The following is a 6,433-nucleotide window of genomic DNA, read 5'->3' on the forward strand; positions in this document are numbered from 1 at the left end:
CGCAACCGAAGTTAGAACCCATTAAGAACTACATGTACCACATTTTAGACAGATCCGTGGAAAAATATGCCAAAAAATCATCAGAATATCGAATATCGGGAAGTACCGTTATATGGTGGCTATACAAAAACGTGAACCTATACCTACAATGTTTCGCCACCGGAGCTAGAAACCAATATAACTTACAAATATTATTTTTAGAAAAAACCGTGGGAAAATGTGGTGAAGATCATCAAAATACCGAATATCGGGAGGTACCGTTATATAGGACTATACCAAAATGTGGACCGATACAATTCATTTTCAATACCAACCCTCCAAGACACAATGAAAATGGTTGTGCCAAATTTTGAAGCTCTACGTCAAATAATGTGATAATGTTTATGCTGCTCATGTATATATAAATATACTTTATGGGGTCTAGGAGGAATATTTAGGGATGTTACACCTTTTCAAGGTGGAGGGTGTAAAAATATACTTATAATATCAGTAATTTGTGTATTATATGAAATCCCGTACATTTTTTAGCAATTAGCTCTCAATATTTTATTTCATTTACACCTGATACATACATCATCAACATTCTAAAAACACAATTATTTCGTGATCCACTAACCATTTCGTTGGAAAAAATGTTTCATGTATTACTTTTCCCCTTTTTTTGCTTGTCCATCATTGTTTGTTGATCTTGATTTTTATTTCATTCTGGGTGATTTCAATGAAAAATAATTATTATATATTGTTGCTATTGTTGTTGATGTGGTTCTGTGCAAATAATTCCCATTTGCCGGTTGAGACAGTTGCTTGGCTGGCTGGCTGACTGACTGACTGACTGCTCGGTTGATATAACGGCGACAAGCTGTCTGTAATGATTGCGGTTGAATCATTAGTTTGGCGGTCCCATTAGCTTTGCACAGCGTTTCGATGATGTGGGGCATTTTGTTGTGTTAGCAACAGTACCTGGTGTATTGCAATAATTTCAATTTATTTGGCTTCAGCTTATTCTGTTTTGTTTTTAATTTTTCTGCGTCTGATACCTCAAGCTTCCCTTTCGCCCAGAATATCTATTGACGTTACATTACATGGACTGCAATCGCATTACCCACTACAGAGAACAATTATAGGCTGTGAATAACAGTGGTTAAAAAATACATTATGTTAGGAAGGTTTCCCCACATACATGTAAATCTGAACGGATTTAATAAAATGAGTATAGATTAGGTGAAGGCTTTGTAGAATTCATCTGATTTTAATTTATGACATAAAATCGGTAAAAGCGTTCCCTAACCTGGGAATAAACTAATTATTTTTAATAAATACACTGTGCAATTTTTAACCAATTGCCAGTTGAACCAAAACTTAAATATAGACACACACACATACGTGCATGTGTAACATATACATACATTTTCATGTACATTTCTAGATACACAGCAATTTAGTCATTTATAATTGCCAGTGATTAGATCATTTTTTGTTTTATCTGTCTTTTGTTTGCTTTGTTGCCGGTTCGAATCTTTTGTTTTCTCCGAACTGACAACTTTTCAATTTTAACAAAATTTCACAGTTTATTGTTTTCTGTGGGTTGTGATCACGAATTAAAGCTCCTCCCTTCGAACACCCTGCAGCTGAACTGTTGTATTATTCCTAATTCAAATTAATTGACAGCAATTAGTTGTGTTTCATCTATTGCCGACAGACGAACTCTATGGGAGATTATTAAATTCTATTGAAATTTCATATAAAATATTTAATCTTTGTTAATTTAGTCATGAAATTACAATGACTTTAAGTCGAATAAAATTTTTGTGGGTATATTTAGTTTAAACGAAGAATATGTAATGTTGTGTAGAGGGACGTAAAGCATTTTACGAAGTCAGCTCAAAATGATGCCATAAACATACTGAAAGAGAATAAAGTCAGGACTAAATGTCTTTCTAAACTATTTTCATACCAATAGTAGCTTCAGTAGAACTGCTCACTGCTTCAATTTTATCCAGTCCTTTAGTTTCAGTTCAGATAATGCATATATTTCAACAAAATAATTTCTTCAGCAAAAACAATTGATTGAGGGAGATGAGATTGCCAGACATCCAATCAAACGATGACTTTGAGGTTATTTCCATATTTTCCTAAAAAGATAAAGATATATATGGGAGCTTTATCCAAAACTGAACCGATCTTGATAAAATTTTAAACACTTATTTTTAAGCTGTATCTCATATCTGGTAACAAAGATTATTGTTGTGGAGTGCTATTTGGCATCTGAGGAACTGAAACCCCCAAATCGGAAAAAACATATATGCGGAAGCTCTAGCTATATCTGAAACAATTTTCACATACATTTTTTTTCAGAGAATATCAAAATCGATAAACACAAAAGAGGACAAAGATAATACTAAGCTCAGAATTCAATTGCGATAATGTAGAAACAGTTCTGTGATAAAATTAGCTTAAGTCTAACTGTGATTTTTTATTTTATTATTATTTATTGTATTAATTATATGTCCGCGGAGTCCGGTTTCTATTGCATGTTAATAGTAAATAATGAAAAATAATTAAAGTAAGTTAAATTTAAAGTGCAATAATTCGCCAGAAATAAAATAAAATTCTTCATTTTGTTACCAGAATTTCAAATAAATAAGCTCTTGATAATGTTGGAAAAAAGCCAACGAAACGTGGAGCAAAAAATGAAATAAAATCTTATTTTCATTTTAAAAAAAATCCGACCAAAAAAGCCCGATAAAGACCAGTAATTTTCACTAAAATTTGAAGTACTTGTTTCTAGGATGAATTCAGTCGAAATTGCCAAAATTCGGTTGATACCAGTTATTTGGTGCACAATAAACCTGATTCGGATAAAGATATATAAGGGAGCTATGTCCTAATCTGAACCTCGATAAGATTTGTCATACGTATTTTCGAGCAGTATCTGATGCCCCGTACCAAATGCGAAAAGACATAATACCACTACCACTATGATATTTAGTGGAGCAATACCGAACAGAGATTCAACAAGTGGAAAAACTCGTTTGAATATAAAGAAATTTATCCAATATTACATATATGATGTATAATAGCCGTAAAATCGTATGAAGATGTACATATAAGCTACTTAAATATTTGAACCGATCTCAATAAAATTTTTCGGAGGTATTTTCGAGCAGTATCTAATATCCGGCATCAATTATCCCTGTTGTGGAGTGCATATTACGCATGTGAGCGGCCTTAACACCAAAGCGGATGAAACATATATGTGGGAACTATAGCTATTTCCGAACCGATTTTCACAATATTTGAAGTATATGCTAGGCTGAATTGAGCCGGAAGTGCCCCAATTAACTCTAGTTGGGCTGATATTAACCATTTGATGCACAATAAACCTTAAATTGGATAAAGGTATATACAGGTGCTACATCCAAATCTGAAACAATTTTGATAAAATTTGGCAGAGATATTTCTGAGCTGTGTCTGATGTCTGGTACCAAATATCATTCTTGTGGAGTGAATATTACGAATGGACATAAACACCAAATCGAATGAAACATATATATGGGAGCTATAGCTATATATGAACCGATTTTCTCCATCTGCTTACTGCTAAATTGAATTCGGTCAGATTTGCCAAAATTCTGTTCATTTGAACTGATATTGGCCACTTGGTGCACAATTTTCCAGCAATCGGTTGAAGATAAATATGGGAGCTATATCTAAATGTGGAAAATTTCATCTTAATCGGATAATAAACCTGCATTTTGCTCATTAAAATACATGGACAGACAAACGGACTGACTTGCATAAATCGACTCAGAAAGCGATTCTATGAAGATCCTCAAAAATAACTATTTCGCTTCCTTCTCCATGTTACGAAACAATGCACAAAGACATAATACGTAACCACTATATGGTGTGGGGTATAAAAACTCTTCCAGATCTGAAACTTTTTTGAGTAGAATCAACGAATTGTTCCATATTTTATGATATATAATATGGAAAGTCCAAATCCTCGTAGTTTGGAGACCAATATTTTCTAAATACCTACAAATACCTAATTGTAGAAGTAGAGCATCAGTATTTGACGTAGTATGTAGATATATTACCACAATTGGCGGCAGCAAAAAGTTTACTAATTTCACATTCAAAAATATGTTAATACCCTCAGTCATATGACTATAGAGGGTATATATCTGACACGACCGAAACAGGTCTCAGCGAAAAAAGAAACGGGTTTAGACCCTAGGTCCCTTTGGGCAAATCCGTTTCAGGACATTTGGAATCGATCTAGGGATGTACATCCCTCCGTCCGTCTGTCTGGCTGGTGCGCACGATAAGTCTCGAACGAAGCATCCGATTTAGTACAAACTTAATACGTCGCAAGTTTATTATCAAACATACATCGAGTCCGGAGATCAGAAATATCGGCCCACTCCATCTGGTAACTAACCCACAAAACGTGAAAAATTTCACTGAAAATAATATACCTTATAGAATAAGAAAGGATCATCCAATTTTGCGCAAACTTTGCAAATCTTAATATATTTATCAGTGGGTCTACTCCATTTAGTACCTCCTCCACAAGGGGTCAAAATGTAAAACTCTAATAAAATCTGAAGTATCCGATTCCATTCAAACTAGACACATCCCAATACAGCTATCAAAACAAGATCAGATCCCAATACAGCTATCAAAACAAGATGTGTAAAGACAGTAAATATCGGTCCACACCTTCTGGTATCTCGCCCACAAAGAGTCACGATTTGAAATACTTATATCATAATTTGTGAAACGTGGTATATCTAAATATATATCTCAACTCTTACATGAATATTGTATATATCACACTTTTTCGAACCTACCAAAAAATGTTAACATTATCTGGTCTAGAAATAAATTTAATACACTATTATATTATAACATTCCTGTAATGCCAAATAATAAGTTTTACGTCCCTTTAATGAAAGGCTCATGCCTTAGCAATATTTTAAGAATCAGGGCTTCGAAAAAAACGCTTATAAGACGCTTAGAAATAGCTGCTTTGGTTTGGTCGATTTAAAACCCAGTATTTAGGCCTCTCACCTACGAATCCAAATTTTCGAAAACTGGAATCTAATCAAAGTTACTTCAATGCATTGCAAATTTGATGGCAAGGGATCCAAACCCCCTCTGAAATTGCTATTTTTTGCCATTTTTTTATAATTTATATGGAAAATTGAAATTTTCAGTATAAAGTGTAGTTATGGCTAGACTCTGCAGATACGGAATTATAACTTAATTGGGCCAGAAACTTTTTAAAACCTGTAATATTGACCACCTTGTATTACACAGATCTTCTCAGCGAGCCTAATCGACCTTGCTTTGTATGTCCGTCCCTCCTCCTGTCCGCCTGACGATGTTAAATTGTAATCTCTCAGGACGTCACAATTATGACCCGATCCACATGAAATAGAGAAATAGGAGCTAATAATATTTGAAGATGGCCGCAAAATACTTAAGTGATGATAACGGACCACAAACAGTTTTTTTCTGACTTTACAGTTGCTCTAGATTTTGCAATTATTAACCAATCGACACAGTGTTAGAATATAAAACTAGGCATAACATTCAACGAAAAAAAAAAATAACAAAAATTTCATTCAGCAGTTAATATTTATACCCTAAGCCATATAGTGGTAAGGGTATTATGTCTTTGTGTATAACATATAGAAGGAAGCGATTTAGACCCATAGTTACTTTGAAGATCTTCATAGAATCACTTTCTGAGTCGAGTTATTTATGAATTTTGGCACATTCGACCGAATTAAGTCTAGTTTTAATTACATCAAATTTGGTGAAATCGGTTTAGATGTAGCCATAACTCCTGCACAGGTATATATGTTTCATCCGATTTGGTGTTAAAATCCCTCACATGCGTAATATACACTCCATAACAATGATATTTGATACCGGGCATCAGATACTGCTAGGAAATACCTCTGCCAAATTTCATCGAGAACGGTTCAGATTTTTATGTAGCTTCATACGTATCTTCACTTGGTTCATAGTTTGTATGATCTACTTCACATAAATTCCCAATGTATTTTTTTTTCTGTTATGGGAACTCTACTAAGTACGCATAGTGGTGTAGGGTATCATATAGTCGCCCCGCCCTATATTTGACTTTTCCTTTCTGGTTTTAATATTGAAACTCTCTTCCTCATTTTTAACAATTGTGTTTGTTTATTTAACTTCATCCGGTTTTGATCTTTTATATTATTTCCTACAGTAGGGTGTTTCTTTGTATTTATTTCTAAATTTGTTGTTAAGTTCAAAAAGAACAAGCTTATTCTCTGCATTGTTTTACAGTTTAAGTTGCTGTTTTACTTCTAATAAACAAATAAAAAATTCCATAGATTACTCATAAAAGCGGTTGTATGTCATTTAACAATATTTTTTC

This window comes from Musca domestica, unplaced genomic scaffold (genome assembly GCF_030504385.1).
Source record: "Musca domestica strain aabys unplaced genomic scaffold, Musca_domestica.polishedcontigs.V.1.1 6, whole genome shotgun sequence".
In the NCBI taxonomy this organism is placed as follows: Eukaryota; Metazoa; Arthropoda; class Insecta; order Diptera; family Muscidae; genus Musca; species Musca domestica.